The 22,776-nt window shown below is 43.7% G+C and overlaps 1 protein-coding gene across 8 annotated transcripts in view; it reads right to left on the bottom strand.

The window, feature by feature from the left end:
• SNCAIP (synuclein alpha interacting protein) overlaps positions 1-22,776 on the bottom strand; it is a 666,776-nt gene that overhangs the window by 472,137 nt on the left and 171,863 nt on the right. For 2 of the 8 annotated variants that reach the window (XM_069625570.1, XM_069625577.1), the window contains exon 3: positions 6,950-7,058. The exons of 5 other annotated variants lie outside the window; for them this stretch is intronic. The gene's annotated coding sequence lies outside the window, so the exon portion shown is untranslated. Of the gene's footprint in view, positions 1-6,949; positions 7,059-7,479; positions 7,554-22,776 lie in introns of all 8 variants that reach the window. One more of the 8 variants, XM_069625574.1, reaches the window with a different exon arrangement.

Here is a 22,776-nt window from a genome sequence, read left to right as displayed (position 1 = left end):
ACAAATTATATAACAGACTGTTCACCTGGTATCACAAAAGAGTGATTCCTGGTGTTTTTCCTTTCTTACCCATCGGTCCCTTACATTTATGTATGTATGTGTTATTTACTTTCTTAGTGACCAGTCCCATACATGTATGCATTTATCTTTTATTAGTACCCGGTGGGAGAGCCACGGAGGTGGCAGCCTCTCAGCCATTGAGGAGGCTCGGAACAGGGGAATTAACAGCAGTTATCCCCCGCTCCGAGCCACCTTACAACTTGAGGCCGCCATCTTCCCTGCCGGGGAATGAGGTAAGTGCTGCGCCCCTTCCCCAGACCCCCCCTTCCCTCCACTTACCTCTTGCTTTGCTCTTCTTCAGGAGCAGACGTTCTGGAAACACTTCTGTCTGCAGCGTGTCCGCTCCGGATCTGCGACACACCACCATGGAAAGGAAGAAGGGACTACACGTCCATTTCTTCCTTTGCATTTTTTCCTTATTATTGAATGGCTGCCATGGAAAGGGAGAATGGACTACGTGTAGTCTCTTCTCCCTGTCCATGGCGGCGATTTTCTTTGTTTACTTTTTTGTATTGTTTTCAATGGCTGTCATGGAAAGGGAAAATGAACTTTGTTTTCCCTTCCCCAGAGACCATTTTTAAAAACTTTTTTTTTTCTGTTAAGGCCCGAGCGAATGACCCCCGTGGCATTACTTGAAGTGGTAATGCCCCTTCCCCCAGGGCTTATTGCTTAATAATTAAACCCTGGTGCTCATTTCAGCAATCCATGAATATTTCGACAGGACTCAATGCATTGGAGGTTACCTCATTTGTTAATTTTCTGTTATCATTTACTTGCAATAGATTTCATGCACACACCTGCCCTTCATCTTTCAAATTCTAGAGTTGCTTCCTGCAGATGGGTTCCTAATGATGATAGGACTCTATTGAACAAAATAAGTGGATGAAAGCAGAAACTAAATCAAGTAGCTAAATTGCCAAACTTTGACCAGGAAGGCCTGGATTGTAGTGCAAACTTCCTGACTTGATGATCATGATGTGCGATCCTGAACAAATCACCATCTCACTGCACTGCAGCTCCTGTGCCCGTTGAAACGGTCTTAAGTGTGGTTAGTCTTGCAGTGCTGCCCTATACAATGTGAATTCATTCAGAAAACGATGGAGCCTAAGATGCCAGCATAAAATATTCCTCAACCTTGAGGTGTGGAACGACCTGGAAGTAGTGCCCAAAGGCCAGAGGGCAAGCATCTAGGGAATCAGCCCAGAGAGTCTAGTACCCCAGAAACCGAGGAAATAGCACAGAGACCTATTAAGCGTATGAATACTGTGATAACAAGCTGTTGTCGCATAGACAAACAAAGCAAGAAAGGCTTTTGAGACTATAGGCCTCATTACACCCTTACAGGAGTGGATCAAACAGGCATGGAGGTATTCACATAAGGTGGTATCCCTTAGGAATATTCCTTAGGAATACCACTCGGGGTAAATACAAACCTGTTTGCTCATGCCCAAAAGTTGGAAGTAAAAACCAGAAAAACCACTGCAGCAGTGGTAACAGTGTTTGGATGGACTACTCAGATTAGCACCAGTGGTTGTACTATTTACCTCTGGATGATTTTCTGCAAGTAATATCTCCAAGCATGTTATGAGGCCTTATACCTGGTAAGATCCGCTAAAATAGAAACACCTCTTATAAAGTAATTATTGTAATGCTTTGAAGACCCCCCTATTGAGAGAGCAGCACAAACAGAGACAGTGGACAATGGTCGCACTTCAAGAGGATAAGAATCCTCAAATAGTTATGTGTCCCCCTGCAATTAGAGTTGGGTGTAAAGGGTGACATTAACCAACACACATGAAAGGAATAATGGGAGATTATAATTGAACACATCTGCTGCCACCATGCCAGCGAAAGGGATATGCAAGTGGAAGTAGATTTAAAGTATGAAAACTACTTAAACCTCAGTAAAAATCTAACACATGATGCTAATCAGAAGCATGCATGCTAGAACCAGAGACCTTCACAGACGGTGTCCAACACCCCAGATAACTCTGCTGCCCATCAACAGAAAAGAGACTACAACATTCTATACCCGCTCAAGAGGTCCTAAACCCACACCGAACCAAAACATATTAGAACAACTGGTTTCAGCACATGGGATTGTTTTGGAGCACAAAGATGGGTCAGATATACTATGGGCCAGTTCTGAGAAAACTGGGCACTGATTGTTATACAATTGTTTTGTGAATTTCTGTAAGTTGTTACTAATGTCCAGATAATTGAGTAAGACTATTTGGTGAGAAGTCAGGTGTACTAAATAAGTTTTAGATGATCTTAATATGAGCAAAAGCAATACAAGAACATTTTATGCAAGAAATATACTGCATTTCATGTCATTTATTGAGAACGTGGTATAACTAAGTGCGCTGTTTAGGTTTTGTTTACAATGTATTACCCAAAATTGTCCGCATTCATACACTGTGGCTTCCTGTGCAGAATTTTTGATAAAATACATGAGGGAGCAGTTTTTATTAGGTGCCATCAGGCTGGGTAGTGCTACCTGTAGGAGCATCATGGTGTGAGTGTGTGATGTGGGCATTCGTAGGAGGGGGTCTTGGGGAGGGCGAGTAGTTCGGGTATATACCTGCCTTCCTAATCTTCTGCCTGACCAGGTTTTTTAAGGTAATATAAGAGCACCTCCATTATTAAGTGTGATATAGGCTCCCCTGACTTCCTACATAGGAATGCCATAGTTTGTTTAGGTGATGTAGGAGCGCCCTTGTGATTCCTCGTCAGTGAGTTTCAGGGGATGTAATAAAGCCAATTGAAGAAGAGCAACAATATGGATTCCTATTCTAGATTCTTTGTTGCAAACTGACAAAAAAGGTTATGCTACAAAATTATAGTAATTCATCCAAAGCCACAAGCAAATGGCACGCATTCCATGGTTGATGGCATCTACAGGACGAATGCGGAACACCTCTCTTCAAGAGTACATACGGTTAATATGAGTCACTAATGTCATTGTACCATTATTTTAATATGCCTTTATACTGTGCAAAATCAACACCGTTGTAGATTCAGAGCACCCAGGCTTGTCCGCAGAGTGCCAGACCTCCTGTGCCACTGCCAGAGGCATCCGGATCTTAAAAAGCCAGGAGAAGGTAAGAGGATACGAAATGGTGAAATAGAGGCTACAAACTCATGGAAGGAGGAATGCAGCAGGGCAAGAATGTGTGCGTCAGTCCTGTCCACTGGATCATAGTTTTTCAAAAGAGAGAAGGCCGGTATGTACAAAAGCATTGTGTCAGTTGGGCTGTGCTTCCAAGGCAAATTTGCAGAATGGTAAATTAGTGCACAATATAATGACGGATGCATGATGGGTTTGGGAGCGTAGACGGGCAATCCTGGAAGTTTGGTGGCTTATTCGCCCGGGCATGTCTATACATCGTACCCCAACTTAAATGCCAGAGTGTTACTTCTGTGGCTGGCAAGCCTGAGCCAAGCGTGGCATACCACGGACATGATCAAAATTCTTCAAGATGTCATGATAGAAACAGGAGATCTGTTAGTAACTATGGATGTGGAGGCGCTATATACGTCGATCCCCCAAATGGCATGCCTAGAAGTACTAGCAGAGGTATTAGATACACGTAATAGACCCCATAAACCACCATCAGGGTTCATATTAGAGTGCTCGAGACTCGCCATGACAGAGAACTTCTTCCTCTTTAAAAACCAGATCTTTAAACAACAAAAAGGGGTAAACATGGGGGCTACTTTTGCCCCTCATGTAGCCAATCTATACATGGGCAATTCCGAATTGAGACATATTGCCAAAATCCTAAAAGTAAAAACACACGGACAGTTGAAGATGTGGCGTCGCTATATAGACAACGTGTTTGTCATCTGGCGGGGTGACAACACATCCTTACTTACTTTCCATAAGTGGCTCAATACGTGTGATTTGGTGTCCAGTCAACTCGTCGAAAAAAAACTGGTCGACTGCAATTTGGTCGACGCAATTTGGTCGAAAACCAAATGGTCGAATTTTTTTTTTTATTTATATATTTATTTTTTGGGTTTTCGTTTAGTTAAAAAAGGGTTTTTTAGAGAAAAAAAGGGGGTTGGGGGGGGACCCCCCCCCAAAAAAAAAAAAAAGGGTTAAAATAAAAAAAATAAAAAATTCGACCATTTGGTTTTCGATCAAATTGGTTCCACCATTTGTCTGGTCGACCAATTTTTTTCGACCAAATGACTGGCAACCGTGTGATTTAAATATCAAATTCACTATTGAATGGAGTAGAGACCAGGTAAGTTTCCTGGATCTGAAGATTAGAAAACAAGGGAATGGGTTGGTTACTTCACTCTACAGAAAACCCACAGACAAGAACACCCTACTCCATTACTCAAGTTTCCATCCGGAGAGTCTGAAATGTAATCTGCCGTATGGACAATTTCTGAGGATCCGACGCAATTGCACTGACAGGGATGATTATAAAATACATGCCACACAACTGAAAGAAAGACTTGATACCCGCGGTTACCCAAAACAGCTGGTTAAAAGGAACTTGAGGAGAGCAGCTAACACCAATAGGGAACTCACCCTACAAAGTAAGGACAAAAATTCCAACGAGAGATTAGTCTGCGTCACAACTTATAACCCAATCAGTAATTCAATCGGAAAAATCATTAATCAGAACTGGGATCTAATTAAAAACCCTGGCACACTATAAAAAAAAACAATGTTTGCATTTAAATGGAATTGCAATTCACGACATAAATTGGTACATACCTACCATGAGAAACCTAAAGAAAGTTCAATCTTGAACCAATGGGGACTTCCTCCCATCACTGGACACTACAAATGTGGTAATTGTAGTGTGTGCCCCCTAACTGAGACCAAACATAGTTTCCAATATGGGGCCAAGGCATGGCTGATGAAAAACCATACCAACTGTCGCACTAGAAATGCAATTTACGTTATATCATGTCCATGTCACCTACTATATGTAGGGAAAACTACCAGAGAAGTTAAGGTACGAATTGGAGAACATCGCTCATGCATCAGGAATCATACCCCTGACAAACCCTTGGTTGAACATTTTAATAGGCACCACCACAAAGATACAGATATGAAATGGTTTGACTTCAAACCCTTCATACAAAGACAAGAGGCGGGGACATGGCAAGTGCCCTACACCGTCTCAAACAGAAATGGATCTATTCTTTAGACACGGTCCAACATGGATTAAACATTTCGGTAGAATGGAATGCCCTCAATAGCACGTAGATTCCACCATTTTTAAGACACACTAGTCGCCAGCCGGTGTCTGAATTTAAGGGCCCACCAGCAATGCAATACAGAAACAGGTAAGTTAGTCAGTTACCTGGCCTCCATCATGCCCCTAGGATTTAACTAAGAAGATCGGTTGCCTCACTTGCCCAGAGGTCTCCTTATAGAGATTGGGTAAGTAACATAACCACCGGGAGGTACTCAAGGCACTAGCAGCAAGGTCTTACGAAATTCCGCAATTCGCGGACTTCATATTCCACAATGCCTAGCGGCCGCGCGTTACCCATAGCACATGACCAGACGCCATGCGGGTAATGCTGAGAATGAGAATCCTACAGAGCAGTCAGTGAAGACTTACTGGCATTCAAGACGGTTCATGCAAGTACAAGGTAAGTAAATGAGGGACGGGGAGGCCCTCGGCTGCCCATGTTCACACAGCCAAATTGTAACGCCGTGTATCACGTTCATTTTTACAGCCCCGCGGCACTGCTTCCCACGGCCAAAGACGACCATTGGTATACTGCCGAAAGTGGACAAAAACAAGTGAATGCAATAAGTAAGCATTTCATTTTTATTGCCTATTGCTCAGTTTACCAATAGCTAGCTGAGTACATATGTAAAAGGAACCACATAGGTTTACGGGTTTCGTGTTATTTGTTTCCCCTCTGCAGGCGTCCAAATTACGCTCTTGCTTGAATCTACAGCCCCATTTTGGTACTCCACTGGGCAAAGATCATTTAAAACAAGAGTGAGTACCAACCCACTAACGTTAATTACATTAGCCTGTTATACTCCATGTTTGACAACTCTGTGAGTATACGGGTCCTCTCATATTGCAGGACACTTCAATACGATGTGAATCTTATCAATTGAGAACTTTCACGACGGGATTTACTCCGCTTTACTGGTCTGCCAGCCACTGAAAGATTCAGAGGAGGTGAGCCTGTGCTACACAGCCTTACTAGTTAGCTGGTTTACTCAGTAAAGGGTTTTTCAGTAAACAGAGATGACATCAATTTTTATTATTTTTCACTATTTTCTAGACCCAAGGTTTCCTTGCCTCACACCCCCACTTTCCTTTGAAGAGGCAACGCGGAATTGGCGATTGCTCTCCTGTCCTGAAGAAGGTTGAACATAAAATCATTACATGAGGGAACCAACTGCCCTCGCTGAGAACTCAACCGAAACATGTTGACAAACAGTTTTCCAACCCCCTGAACATAGACAGAGGGGCACATTGTAAATTAATCAAGTGTATAATTAACAACTGCTTGAATTGCCATTTTGATACGAACAAGATATAATTTTTTCTATCTTTTGTGAATATGATGAGTGCATGAAGAAGTTGTGAATGAAGTTTGTATGGAGGGATGTGTTGTTTTGGTTTATGGAGCCATATTTTACATGAATAGAATTGTCACTGTACAATTTGGTGTGTTTTTTGTAAAATAAACAGTTAACGATTATGATTTAAACAATAATCAGATGTTATCTCTGGTCTGGTTGGTCTAATCTCTTCTATTCCAGTCTGCAATGATATAGAACGGGGTGGGGACGGGAAGGGAAGAATGGAGGGTAAAGAGAGAACAGACATAAGTTGTGGCAGGGATGCATAATGTGTTCATAGGTTGCCTTGTGTGGGTGACATCTTACCCTCAACAATGGTGTCTTCCCTCTTCGGAGTGGTCCTAAATGTGTGACTGTGGAGCTTCAGTCCCACTGCAGGTGCTGGCGGTGTTCAGCCTTCTGCAAAAGAGCACCTCTATGTGGACCAAAAAATGGTTTACATCAATCAAGGTACCTAATTTTATGACATAACTTCTGGCCCACATAAATTACTTTGATTGGCAGTGTTCGCAAGGAACATAGATGTACAAACACAACTATAGCTGGGTGTGTGTGTATTGTGCATATACCAGACCAGGTGGTTGTCAACACAGGGGTACTGGACCCTAATGCAAGCATTACAAAAAAGGCATCCACGGGGCACAATGCGGCTGACTTGAAAGCTACACATACAACTCGTTGTGTGGCTTTTGTGAATGGTAAATGGTAATGAATCAGAGAGAAATCAAATCTGATAATAATGCAGCTGACTAGAAAGTTTCACATGTAACTTGTTGTGTGGCTTTTAATCAGAATGGAATCTAGTCTAAAATACAGAATGAACAGGATAGACTGACCTGTAGTGCCTCTAACTGTACTACAGTGAGTAATTCAGGAGGGCAATTCAGGTGGGCGGCAGTTCAAAAATGCACTGGATAGAGAAAAGACAGAACAGAAAGCGGACACAGTTTAAATGTGCCTGCTCAAAATGCCTGTACGAAAAATGGCTGGTAGTTCCCAAAAGGGGTGCCATATACGTGGTTCCCAAGCTTACCTGGATCTATTTACTGAGATGTCCTCACTTTGAGGACAGTCTTTTTTATGACAAACAACAAAGCTCTGCAAAAACTTTGTTTTTTAGAAAACCATTCAGAATAAAAATACCCATATCCAATTGTGATAATATCACAACTAAGCGTAGATCTGGGTACTAGACCGCCCTTCGGGTCCAACACGTGGATACCCCTTTTATTCATAATGTGTAACACTCCAATCCCCCTGCCCAGTTTTTCACTAATTGTTTAGAAAGCCACATCACCAGGGAGTTTAGGGAAGCACGCATCAGACTATCCTTTAAAATAAACAGACAGGCTTTGTGCTGAGACGTCTTAGCGCACACAACAAACCACAAATACAGCAGGACTACCAAATATTAAGATGCACTGCTGTGAGCCTACAGCATGTACTGAAGGGGCTGATGCATATGAGAAGACTTTGAAGGCTGCTTGAGGGCTGTTAGATATCTTTGTACTGTATCTCCACCACCCACACTTAAATTCCAACGGGAAGTGATAGACACGTTCTCTGAAGCTTTCAATATCCAACCACAGAAATGTATTATAGAATTGCAAAAGAAAAGATGTTCTTTTCAGGTGCACATTCTTGCATGTACACTCCATGAGCAAAATACCAAGACCTTGGATGCCTCTGCCAGGATTTACCCGGGTCTATGTTTGATGGTGTCCTGGTGATGAGTCAACACATTCTCGCACATGGGTGAAAGGCCATTTGCTCTGTGCTCTCCCTCACCAGGAGGAGTCTTATACAATATACCTCAAGTGACCACCGTGGCAGCTTTCTACAGATCCTTCTGTCCTATTGCACTGTTCACACTCCTGCTGTTGCCAAATTAGAGCAAATAGGACCGACTCTGGGGAAGAGTGGATGGAAGGCAATTTCCCAGGCTGACTCAAAGCCAGACCATGGGAGCTGTCCACTACAATAAATAACTATTTGTCTTTTGTTCCCAACTGCATGCTGTCCTGACATTTCTAAACAAATTGGCTTGGTTTCAATGTACCCAATGTCGTCGTGTTTTACTCCCTTAGACATATACTTTCTCCAGCATCCCAACTATCTATACCTAGTTCTGCTCCTCACCCATGTGTTCTTCTCCAATTTCGATTAATTTTTCATTTTATGGGAGTATTACTCTTTGTATTTGGTTCATTGATATAAATCTCACCAAATACTGCAGCCATGAAGTCATCTAGAACCTTGACCAAAATCATTCGGTGCCCGCCATTTCTCTCCAAAGAAAATACAAAGAAGCCACTTTCATCTCTCTGGTGTGAGTACTAGTCCAGAGCCTGATAAGCTAGAACAGTGGTAGGCAACATGCGGCCTACAACCCCCCTCAGTTGCAGTCACATAGTCAATGGTGAGGCATCAAAGGAGTCATGGACCAGAGCATCTGGAAGGTTGCATGTTGTCCACGGCTAAACTGAACCTCACCCCATTGGGGACTACTTGGCCATCAAGGTCATTGAGCTTCATGACTCCTTTAGGGGGCAATAATACCTTAGCTCAAGTGCACTAGTGTGCGGGACTATGGCTGAAATAATTCTGCAGCTTAAATCTGCTTCTAGGCACTACCACCATGCAGGAAGAATTAGTTTCACTGCACCTGTCAGTGAAGCAGTGCCCATAAACATCTCCTGTGAAAGATCTTGAGGTGCTACCCTTGTCTACAAGGCACCAGAAGAAGAGTTGTCAATTGAAGTTGGTGAGCTTGTTTCCCCTTGCTTTTGGTGCAACAAACCTGGCAGGTACTCTGCACAAGGGGCACAGGAGTATGATTTGTAAAACATATATCTTATAGCTCAACAAAAACAAGATTGCAGCACTATGGACCAGCACAGAAAGTGCTGTACCTCAGCACATGTTTCAAAGTGCTATTACCCAGCAACAGGAACTAAGGCTGTATAATTCAACATCTGGTTCCACAGCTGAATTTACGTGTTTTAGCCCTGTACAAGCTGTTTAGCGCTACGTTACCTACATGTCATATTAACCACTGCAACCCCATGTTGACATTCCTTATTACTAAGACCACCAACACCCAAGCACCACTGACATCTGTACTGAACAAACATACACCCTCAACAGCAGGGTTCACACAGGAACTCACCAACAACAATTGAACCATCTGCAGAAAAGAAGAGTTTATTTGTTTATTTATTGTTCACTTGTTAGGTGCTGAAACAGGAAGCAAATACTGTTTCAAAGCGCCCACAGGGCAACAGGGAGGGGACAAGGGATGATAGACAATGTAATTACAACAATGCTAAATAATTAATACAACCATATAAGAAGAGACAATGGGGAGGGGAGGAAGACAAACCTACTATGCCTTGTGAGTGTTCAGAACGTGCATATGAAGAGGGGAGAGGGGTATGGGATAGGTGCTGTGGTGCTCATGAAAAGCAGTAGGTGAAGTGCTATGAAGAAGGTAAGTGCATCCTCCAGTGGTGGAGAGTGAGCCGAGTCAAGTGCAGAGGATAGACAGCAGCTGGGATGATAAGATGTGGGGGGTCAGGACCATGGGGATGCATGAAGGGCCCTGCACAGCAATCAAGCTACTGTGCGAAGGTTCAGGAGAAATTCCCATCAACTAGAAAACCTCATCACCCAGAGCACCCTTTCATTTGCAAGCAGAACGCTCGTCACTACAGCCAAAGAAAACATACTACACAACATCCCTTACAGAAGCATACAACAAGAGCCATGAAGAACAGAATCAACCCACTGCCAGGTCCTGCAATACCACAATCCTCTGACAAATGCAATGCCAACAGCGTTTGAACAGACAATGTAGACAAGATAAGGCAACACACCGACAGCTCCAAATACTATAGACATCCCACCTATGCCGGCGGGCAACATATCAAAATTGACCAAATTCATGACAATTACTCAAGAAGACCTGGTAAGCACTCTTGCTGCCCTCAAACCCACCAACTAAAAACAACTCATCCTGCACTCTATTGTGAAGGTCATGAAAGTTAAAGCACCCAAATAATTTTCAACATCATTAATGCATCTCTCACACAAGGTACCTTCCTTTAGAAGCGCTGAAAATAGCAGCAGTCTTTCTCCCACACTCAACCGGGATGATTTGGATAACTATCAACCATTACAACATTAACTCTTACTCTGCAACAAGGTTGTGAAGACGGTCGACATTCAATTGCACAAAAGCAGGGACTGAAATTAAGACTGGATAAGCAAGGGCTAAAAGCAGCTCTTGGATATCCGGCATTAATCGGCTAGCATGAGATACCATTGGGGAACAAGGAGCTAGTACATATTGTTATGCAAATGTGACTTTTACATTAGGTGGAAACATAACATATTGTCTATTATTTATGACACATTATGCTTTACATGGCATATATAACCTAGAGGCTATTTATAAATTGTCCCAAACACACAGAGTTAATGTCACACAGGTATGTTTGATCGGCATCAGTTGGCCTGCGCAGCCAAAGTAGCTGGCGATCTTCTGAAGGAAGTTCTAGAAGAAGTGTGAAAATGAATGAAGAAAGAACTGGTGATGTCACATGAAGTAGAGGTGATGCACACAGAAGAGATATGAATAAAGCAAAGATATAGACCCTATACAACCTGGTGACGAAGTAATGAAGTATGTAACATTTGCGCCCCTGAAATGAAGATTGCATGTGCGGAGAAGCACCGAAGAAAATGCAAAACCATTTTACAATTGTACAGACGCAGTAACGCAGTAATAATAAGGCTGGCTACGTAGTGCATAGATTGTGGCAATGCGCCAATGTATATACAAAGGAATATAGAATCTGGATGTTCCACAAATGCACGTTAGCAAACTTGGACCCCGTGAATGGAAGAATTGGAAGTGTGGTGCAGCAGAATAATAGTGGATAACAAAGGAATATTGCCTGGCCCAGTGTCAAGAGTTGGGGCTGCCGAGAGCCCAGCCATGTACTCAAGAAGATACAAAAACGTAAGAAGCGATCTCCGCTCCTGTTTGAGGTGAATGAAAACCATTGAGGGTGCCAGGATTTCTTCATTTAATGGTATTAAAATACAATGAAGAGCTTGAAAACGTGGTCTCCAGTCATGTGATCAAATGACTTTGGGTCGAGCTACACAGAGACCAGAAGATAAGACCATGCCTCACTCCCTTTTATTCCCAGGTGCAGTGAGCCTCTAGAAGGCCGAGTTCAAAGGTTTTAATTGAATGGCAGACCGCAGGAGTGATGATGGATGTTGGGCTAATTGGGTGAGAAGGCATGACCAGGCCAAACCCCCCGAGCACCTGGAGTCCCAGTTGTGTGCTGCTAGCGTGTGGAATCTTCGAAAGGGTACTAGCGTGCCAACCAATCATAGAGGGCCACGTATTAAGGAGCCCTATAGTTTGAGAAGCCAATAGTATGTTGCGTTTTGAGACTGACAGGGAAGATGACTTGCACTTGGGATGGTCTTAGTTGCCCACCTGACCTTAGAGACCCAATCACGTCCCTGTTGCCCATAGAAAGTAAATGTAGAACTATAAACCTGAGTAGCTTTTCTTATTTTGCCACGCATCCTGACGTCACTCATGACGAATATTTAGTATTTAAGTGTTGTTTTTTAGAAAAATGCTTCGAGTCTGTGCGGCATCCGTTGATGTCCGTTGTACTCCCTGTTTTAAAGATGTGTTATTAAAACAGCTTACCCTTTTGCCAACTTCTTGAGTCGTTCTGATTATTGATGTTTGAGTAAGATCTGCATCCCCATCCATCTCAGATACTGTTACCTCATCTTAAAGGACCTGTTATCCGGGTTCACATGCAGCAAATGAATTAAGCAATGAATTGATGTGCAGAACCATGGAGGGAAAAATGATGTATGACAAGAATACGGACCACCGGGTGCCAACCTCACTCTATCAGAGCAGCCCTGCTACCTACAAACTAAGGAGCATGCACCACACAGAGAATAAAGAGGCAACATAACAGGTGCAGATTGAACAGGAGCCATCTGAGGGGGACCTCTCCACAGACAGGACTGAATTCAAGAGCAAACATTTAGCCGGCAGTCAAGCTAGAAACAAACGCAGTGACTGAACTGTTAGTTTAAGGGCTATACAGTAAGCATCCACTTTAGTCGCAAAACACTATTATGTGTAGTTTTCATGTAAACAAGCCTGTCATATAAAAATAGCTCCAACCCTGGCAGCTCAGTCTGCCTTCCTCTGATGAGCAGATCTGGGTCTGCATCTAATTTGAGTTAAACCCCGGAACGCAGACCGCTGGTTGTGGCGCAATTATAGCAACAAATTCAACCCACATGTCAACCAGAAAAGATGCCACCAAACTGCTGCGTCTCCCTTTTTATTTTCTTGTTCCTCTCAAGTAGTCTCCTCCTTTCATGCTGTATACACGTCCTCTTAATGTCATTCCTCCTTCCTGTCATCCATGCTGTGCCCTCCCTTCAGCAACTACAAGTAATATCAATTTTGTGGTTTCTATTTATTTTATAATTTTTGTTGCTGTGGGGAGAAGATTGCACTGTGTTGCTCAAGCCTTTTATCGTCTTACCAGCTCCCACATCTCCATCTGCCTCTACCTCCTCCTTTACCACATCCAATCTGTCCTTACTCCATCACTGCCTCTATCCTCACACACTTGTAGGGAAAGACAAGTGAACATGCCAGATGGATTAAGGGCACCTTCCCACGGCCACAGATTTCGTTTTAGATGTGGCCAACGCTGCCACCACGCCATTCACCTTCTCCTGCTCCAGATCGTCCCTGGCTGTCTCACACTCTGCTTGCCGCCTCTCGTAACTCTTCCTCTATCAACGTGTCGCTCCCTTTTCCCTTTTTACCCTGAGTCCCTGGTGGCACTCTTTTAGGCAACATCCATTCACTCGCAAAAAGGGAGCTCAGGTTTGGGGAAGTAGCCAATTCGAACTGATTTATTATGAGGGCATCATGACAGCCTATATTACCAGAGTGGTCTTAAAATCATGAAATGCGAAAGGTGGAGCCCCTAACCGACTGACAGTGTTGGCATGAACCAGCTGACATTCGATACGTGAAGTGGGAGAGCCAAGATAGCTCGATTCTGTAAAGGAGCAGCAGAGAAGCTAGCCAGCCAAGCAAAAGCGTGCACAGAAGCCAACATTTTTAGCACAAGGCCTTTTCCGCCAAAGCGTTGCATCTGAAGAGGGAGATAGCCTCTGTACCAATTGCCTCTATCAGAAACCTCAACAAACGGGCCATGGCCTTGTGTGAGTTATGCAGCAGGATGTGCTGCAACATCAGCGTTGAACACCTGAGACAGGGCGGGTGATGAGCGAGATAACCCATTTCACCTTAGACAACCATGAAGGTCATCATAATGAAAGATGTTAGATGTGAAGCAGACATCGGCAGGAAGATGGAGGAGGAATAATCAGGGTAGGGCTGGTGGAATATTAGCAGGAAGGTTAAGAGGACTACAACAGAGGAGGTGGTAGGGAACCATAAGTGATATGCTAGAGAGAGATGAGAAGGAGTTCAGAAGGACTATTGGAAAAGAGAATGATACTAGATCTGAGAAAGCACAGAAGGAGAAGCAGAAGAGGATAGAGAGGATGGCAAGGACAAAAAGGACCCCTTTAGAACGGGATCATGGTGCATCATCAAGGAGGAAGAGGAGAGCAGAGTTTTGGGGACAAAGTTAGGTCCCTGAGACAGATAGCTATGGAATGGGAGACAGCTCAAAGTCTGGTTGTAATTCCCCTTTAAAGATTCTGGGAGTTTGCCAGTTTTCACAGTGCCCCAATGTCAGCCTGTTTAACATTGAGGGATACGTGAACCTGGATATACCTGGGAGGTAGCACCTGCAACACGGATAACGAGAAGCTGATGACCAGCTCATCAGGAACCAGAAGACAAGAAAGAAGTGTTGGAGATGCAAATAAAGCCTGGACTGTCAGCCACTGTGAATCCACTAACCTCTGCAGAAGGAGAGCCCAGATGGAGACTTGTGAAATCAAGAACTGTTGACCTGTCGTTATGGACCACTGTTTTAAGTTTTAAGTAGCATTGCATCGACTATGTGTGCCAACCTTGTAAACAGCCATAATAAACCCTTTTTAGAATAGGTGACTGTGTCTGCCAGTTGTTCATCTTACTCAGCTTCGAGACAGAGGTCTGCCATAGCCTCCTGCCTTCAACATAAGGATGCTGTTCCTGCCTGCTACATGAGAATAACCATATTTCTGGTTGCAACTTTTTTAATGTTCATTTGGTTTTACATCCATTCACTGTGGGCCTTTCCCCCTACCACCTCCTGGGCTATTTTGTTTGGTTTCTCTCATGCGTTTTACTTTTTATTGAACATTTGCATTGGCAGTTCACTTCTTGAGGGTTACTGTATGGCGCTCCTTGCAATGAAATACTATTGTTTACCTCACTTTCTTTGCCTTTTTTTCTCCAGCCTGCATCCATGTGTCTTTACCTTCACCCCTGCTCTGACAGGCATTTCCCTTGCCCCGCTCAGCACTAGTTGGACTCATGGGCACTCCAGCCTTTTGATGTGGTGACCATTTCACCCAGATTCTTGCAGAGTTGCAAGCCCAACTCTAGGATTCTCACAATTGCCTCCATGGAAGGCATGTAGCAGAAACCTGGATAGTCAGCAAGCCGACTATATGAGCAGGGAGATAGAACAAGGATTCCATAAATAAAACATGTTATCAAAAATAACTCGTAGAGTTAAGGACTTGTAACAAACATCTTTGTGCAGCCTGCAGAACACAGGTTTGCCCTATTGGGCCATTAATGGAGTTATGTTGTATCCTGTTAAGGGGCTTTTATATTGAGCTAAAGGTCTCAGAGGACCTGGCATGTCTGGAGAAATGCTGCGAACTGTGCCCTCATGGGGATGGTAAAGAAGGTGTAGAAGGATGGACAATAGGTGTGGAAGGAGGGGAGGAGTGAGTGGCTGCATTTGGATGTTCTGGCTGTGCCATGTGGCGGTTATATAAGTTTAGTTTGAATTCAATCATCGAGGGGAGGCAGTTTCAAGGGGTAATGCGCAGGCAACGTTCTTATAGAGTGTGTTTGCTTGATGGGTTCGAGAGGTGCTGAGGGCACCTTGTCGGATGGTTAGAGGCCTTTGACCTGGTTGTTATTATATGACCATCCCGCAGATCTGAAATGGTAATTCCACGAAAACCGCCAGGCCTGAAACTATGTCCAAGTCTAAATGCCCTTTGAGAACATAAGGAGAGGAATGGGGCGAGCTTGTCTGTCGATTGCATCCTAGGGCACAGAGGGTGGAATGAGAAAGCCTCATTGACTCAAAATCAAAAAGGACACACTGGATTAAACCAAGTACGGACATCTATAATTACAGCGCCAAGTGGGGGGAATTCCGCAGGTAGCACTATGTGAACATGTGATATTATTAATCAGGCTTACGCAGTACTAGATTCTACATGCGGTGCTGCAGTTGTATCTTACAAGTTACACTGACAGTTTGCTCACATGAATGCGTGATTGGCCTGGCTGCACTCACAACAGAGAGAGTGCCAGCACAGCAACTAAGACAACTCTAGAGTTAAGAGTTCACAAAAGTATATGCAAGCACCACAGAGCACGAACCATGCCACTCAGGGCATCATGGGCGTGAAAGGGTGCAGCCATATATTGCCCAATAGGTAGCCACTGCATTTATTTGCTATCAAACAAAGGGACGCAATCCGAGGTCTGTGATATTACTTCCGGTGATGACCCCAAGCTCCATTACAGTTACCACATGCGGTAACGAGGCGGAAGCGGTAATGGTCCGCTTGATGTGTAGTCACCAGGACTAAGTAGTTATTCCCAATTTGGAGTTGCATCAGAGACCTGTGGTATTCCTGAATGGGCAAATACCACCATCATTACCACATTCTTGGGATTGTGATTTTCTGCTCAAATCCAGACAGTAATTTTGCGTTTCGGTTCCAGAACCCAAAGTTAGGCAAAGCAGTAAAATAGATGTTATTTCTGAATCCTGCCTATTTAACCACTACCTCCAAAATTCGCACTGAGGGCCAAATAGTGGAATTGAACTTGTGAAGATAGCTGTGCATGGCCTATAAACACACAACCTCAGCAACCCATTTCTTTTATACAAACGGATTAGAACTCCCCAAACAAACCTCTATTTCACTCTATGGATCGATCTGGCTGAAATGTCCAAATATATTGTCTGGCACATGCCCCTCCAAACTGAAAGGTTTCGGGCAAATTCATCAAATTGTTCAAAAGTGATTGAGCGTTAAAAAAGAAGCAGTTTTTGGTCTATTGCCAGTCAGTTCACCATAGAGAAAAAGGTGCTTTCATTCAACACGCAATCAGTGCAAAACCGCTGGACGGATTTGCGCCAAATAAGAAATACATTTACTAAAAAGCTCTGAAGATATTCCTACTTTTAGGCTGGGGTAAATGAGTCCAGTATTTATTTTTAAATTTAACAGACGATGCTGCTCCTGGTCCAAAAGAAATATTATACATCTCCCCTGATGCATTGTAGCACTGAGGCTTTTCAGAAATAAAAAAATCTGCCATTTGTTTTTCGGCTTGATGCAAGTGATTCCTGCGGTATCCATGGGAACGCAAACAAAAGAAGTGCTCCAAATGATATTTGGAGTAGGGAAAAGGGTGGTGGGTCACATCAGGGGTCTTTCCACCGGAATCTCAATGGATTATATACTACTAAAGGGAATATGGGGCACAGTGAGTCACTGTCTTTCAGCATAATTGGTGCAAAGAGACAAGGGCCATGGCAGATTTGCTACAGTATATTACTACTATAAGGGGGGTAGGGCCCATATTATTTTCCCCTCATTGGTTCAAAGTGGCAGGAGCCACTTCTCCATCAAGTTTTTAAGACCTACTAAACGGATTAACACTTAAACCATGAACAGGCACATATGTACTTCTTTGAGCCCTACATGTTTCTTGTTTGGTGCAAATCATTCCAGCGGTTTTTACTGTGCACCTGTGAATTCTGCAACATTTTATCTGTGCGCAAATGAATGGATCTAAAAATAGCTTTTTTCTGTGCTTAATAACATTTGAACCATTGCCCAGAATTTTCCAAGTTGGGGTGGAATGGGCGTGGCAGGAAATGTCTTTTAAAAATTTCAGCCAGATCCGTCAAACGATTCAAAGGTTATTAGCAATAGAATGTTCACAAAAGTCAAAGGTTCATAGGTTTTACACGCACACTTCTCGTTACCTGGATAATGAATTTATAAAGTACTGTTAAAGATTCAAAACCTTCCTTTTGCGTATAGCTGAGAACCTTCCCTGAGCACTTCCTTGGAACTGCTTTTGTCACTTTTCCCTCTTATTTTCCCACTTTTCCCTGCACTAAAGGTAGTCTTGAATATAGATGGTAGGTTCCTTAGATTGAGGAGGGTTTGTGGGCAATGCAGGCTGCCTTGCACTCCTCTCACAGACTTGATTCAATGGGAGACAGGGGCGCAACAAAACCTACATTTCCGAGGGCGGGGAGCTCCCTGTTGATGGGAGGGGCCACTTCATAAACTAGGCGGGGTTAACTTGAAGTCTCACCCCCTCTGTTCTACCCCGAAAGGATTGTCTTGTTTGGGAAGTATCAAATGGTACATTTTAAAGCGCACTATGCCAGTAAGAATGAACATGTTATTGGATTTAAAGACAACATGCACATTTAGTTGCTTTGAGAATGTGTATATGCCATGTACAGAGCTTAAAATATTCTTGAGGAAAAAAAGTAAATTGTATACCATAACACTTGTACATATACGGTCATGCCACAGTAATAAATGACTATACTGACTGCACCAAAAGGCCAGTGTAGCCATATAATAACAGTTGCCATGCCTACTTTATAACAGATGCCCATGGAAAAGAAAGTTACAAAACCTATAATGTTATGCTACAGTTATAAGAGACTAGACTGACTGTAGAAAAATGCTATTCTAGTCACATAACACAGGAGCGATGGATGTCTTGAAAGTTTGTGCAAGTAAATCTTTCTGACTCTGCAAAAACACAGTAAAACCTTAATTCTGCCAGTTTCAGGAAGGCTGTCCCTCCTCACTTCTCTGCCACTAGCAGATGTGCACATCAGCCTCTTCCAGGGGTGCATATAGATTAGGTTTTCGTGGGTGGGGGGGCTAACCCTTCAAATGTTGGGGTAGGTGCTAACTTCAGAGAATGTGGGGGAGTGGCAAACTTGTGTGGGGGCATCTAACTTCTTTGCACATTCCAATGAGACTATTCTGGTGAAGCTTCAGTGTTAAAAGCAGCCAACTCTGCCCTTTACCTTTGAAAGCACCCACTTAAGGACTGCTAGGAGAATGAGTGGTCTCCTGTCCCCTCTCTACCCTTCCGATGACTCCCCGGGCATGCAAGTGCTAAAACCACATCACCATTTCAATTGCCTAACAATGTATGCATATGAAGGCAGGTGCTGACAGTGAAATACTTTATGTTAGTAATTGCTGGGGCTTTGAAGCCCAGGTGCCTTTAATGTCTGTGTCCTGTTCTGTCTGGCAACAGCTCTGTAGCTCAGCCGGGTCGAGTCAAAATAGACAAAATGTTCAGGGGGGGGTCGGGAGAGCGGGCTAGAGCCCGACCAGCTTAATGGTGTTGTGCCACTGATGGGAGAGACTGAGATATATCTTTGCTCTTACAAATCACAGAATGGAGGGGGTGTAGCCTTGAACTTCCCAGAGTGGGTGCCTGCCTCTGTCATTCCTACGCATGCCTACTCCTCTTTCGAATGTCTTGTCTGCAGGCCTTCTCTCTCCCCTGGCCACTCTCTTACCATGGCTACATGTCTGGATACCTTCAATAAAGTTTGCTCCTTATTGTATTAGACTTTTTGACTTGATCACTGAAGTCAATATCATTGCAAAGGTGCAATGAAGATGTGAGAACATGCTGCAGCGCATTGGCAGATGTACGTTCCACAAGAACACCAAAAAGCACTTAAGAAATGTTCTCTGCTGTGAATGTACCATCTTGTAGGTTATTACTTTATTGAGGAATATTTACCTTATATTGATTGATACTTTTCTTAAGTGCTCAAAACAAAATTGCGGCTGCTTGTGAGCTCTGCAATGTCCACTCACACCTAGGTAATTATACTTTTTCAGCATCTACCTTCTTGATGTACCAAGAATGCAGGCTTTTCAGATTGCTCTTACCTCTCACTATTTTGGAGATATCGTGAAAGAGGTGGACACAGATTTACTGAGAGAAGGAAACATATCGGTATCAAGTGAAGATGATTACTGATCATAAGATTGAATTGGCACAGCGAAGGATGAGGGGGTTAGAGCTGCCCATTTCCTAATTTCTTTTAAAAAATTGTTTTACGACGGAGCAGGACTGCTTTGATTTCGTCATAATCAAAATAAATGTCAGCGCCAACATTGGTCAGTCAGTCCAAGGAATGTTTTGTTTTGGGTGAGGGCAGGGCTTTAAGTGGGGTAAGAAATCGAGGGGGGGCCCTCATTTGGGGGCGTGGCTTGTGGGAGGGGCGTGGCCTGAAAACTAGGCAAACCGTAGGGTATGCACACAAATATATATAAATGTTATATATTTGTGTGCGTACCTTACTATGGTGTGTGTACTATGCAAGCCATCTTTTCTAAACACAGAAATGTTTAGAAAAAATGGCTTGCATAGTACACACACCATAGTAAGGTACGCACACAAATATATATATTTGTGTGCATACCCTACGGTTTGCCTAGTTTTCAGGCCATCTTTTTTAAACATTTCGGGTTTATAAAAGATGGCCTTGAAAGTACACAATTCAAGCCGTCTTTTATAAAGCTTTGACTACGGACAAAATTGTCCGTCGGCAAAGCTTTATAAAAGATGGCTTGAAATGTGTACTTTCAAAACCATCTTTTATAAACCTCGAAATATGTCGAGGAATCCCCAGGTTCGCCGAGGGTTAAAGACGCCTCGGCGACCTGGGGAAACAAAGGGACAGTAACTGCCTCTGGTGATCTCTCGCGCGAGGGGTCACCAGATGCAGTTACTATGACTTACAGAAGTGGCAGCCAGGCACAGCGTCGCTGTGGCTGGCTGCCACTTCTGTCAGATCGCCTGACTTCATGGCAGGCGCCTCTCCCGTCGCGGCTGCGGCCGCGACGGGATAATGCATCCCGCCAATGTTGCGGGCGGTGGGACGGGGCCCCGGCAGGGCCCCGGCTCAGCCCCACTTTTTGGAGACTACCGGGGCCCGGCCCCGGCAGGCCCCGGCCCACTTTAAGCACTGGGTGAGGGGTACCAATCAAAAACAAATGTTTTAGTCCTCAAGAGCAAGTACGCAGCTTAATGTAGTGCAGTAATGTAATGTAGATTGATTTCTTCACCAGGTTACACTAACCAATTATTGCAGTGCTTAATTTGTGGAGATGTTTGCCTGGGCTAAACCCCGGCACTTATTGTCTCAAACTCAGTTTGGTTATTGGGTGAGTTTTTGGCAAATGTATTAATTCAACTGTCATTTAGTCATAGTAACGCAACAAACAGTGTGCACAGGCCACATGTCTCTGCATCTCTGGCTGGCTCATTGCTATTAATGAGCGTGATCAATCACTCCTGTGCTGCTTTGCTAGTGATCAATTTTCATGAATAACAGTGAGCTGGGATGAGTCAGCACTTGTTCTGGCCATGCCTGTAAAGTGCTCCTGACAGCCTGCATGATAATGCCACCACAGTGCTACTGTAATAAGCAGCAGCACACCCACGGCAGGGTGGGTGGATTGGGCATGCAGTGCTGGCAGCAGCCTGGAAGCTGCAGTACCAGGGCCAACTTAGCTCGGCAGGCAGGCATGCACATGTGCCAGCGTTTGTGGCATGGCTGGCACAGAGCTCTGGCTGTGCTTCTCCTCTGCAGGCAGAGACACTCAACAGGTACATCCAACAGGGCACTTGTCTGTTCTGTTCGTTTGTGCAGCCAGCATGGGGTGTCCTGATAAACAGGCATATGCCATTTGCTAGCACGCGGCGGCATTCATTGCTGCACAGTTGAATAGGACGTTAACAGGACAGAAGCACACAGAGGACAACAAGACAGTCATCAGCCAGCATCACCACTAAAAGGAAAGGTCCAGGATAAAGGTCACTTCCGAGGTGGAGCGCCTGTGCTGACTGCCAATATATACAAGAGGATCTTGCTGCTTTGTTTGACAAGCAGCTTTATCAGTTCAGTAATGATGTTGTCTACATCTGTTCATCACTTTCCTATAAGAAGAAAACACATTTGCCCTATTTTCTGTGAACTTGTGGTCAACATATTCCAATTGCCACCTATAGGATCAGATGAAAAGGCTAATGAGGGTGATTTAAAGAAGCAGTTAAACATGTGCCCAACCCTTCAAAGGCACAACTAGTTTATGATGTTATGGTATGTTGATTGTTATTTGAAATTCTCACAACCCCAAATATATGGACTTATTTTGACACTTATTGTCTCAGTCTCACTTTAATTATGAATAGGGACGTCATTTAGCGGTCGCCAGAGGTCGCAACTGCAACCTCTGAGGTCTCCCTTGAAACCTCTGTGGTCTCCCTTGCGACCTCTTTCTTTTTTTTTGTAATGCAAGCTCCTGGGCTGTGGCCAGCACCATGTGGCTCTTTACCTGTGAAGTGGCTGGCTTTCTTGTTCAGGGCCCTTAAAAAAAGAAGAAAAAAAAGAAATAAGGAGGGCCACAGGTCTAACACTTTCAGCACTGACGCTAAATAAGAAAGAATAGGAATACCAAATAATGTGTCTTTCCGGAATTCTATACAATCATTTCTAGACACATTAAAGGTTTATTTCAGGCACACTTCAGGGCGTGAGTCACTGATGTAGGCTGTTCTTAAACGCCTCAACTCAGGCTTTCATTTTTCAGAGGTTGATAAATACCAACACAGGTTGGGTGATATTGAGTGTATATTTTTTCTATATAAAGTGCTTAAGCGTAAGTGCTATATAATAGCATATCATTATCATTTGGTCATGGGCGTCTGCTTGAATTCACTGTAATTTGGTAATATGGGCCTATACACACCGATCTTAATGATAAGTATGAAA

The sequence above is a fragment of the Ambystoma mexicanum genome, chromosome 6p (genome assembly GCF_040938575.1).
Source record: "Ambystoma mexicanum isolate Mex_15411 chromosome 6p, UKY_AmexF1_1, whole genome shotgun sequence".
NCBI classification, from domain to species: Eukaryota; Metazoa; Chordata; class Amphibia; order Caudata; family Ambystomatidae; genus Ambystoma; species Ambystoma mexicanum.
This window is presented reverse-complemented; position numbering and strand designations above follow the sequence as displayed.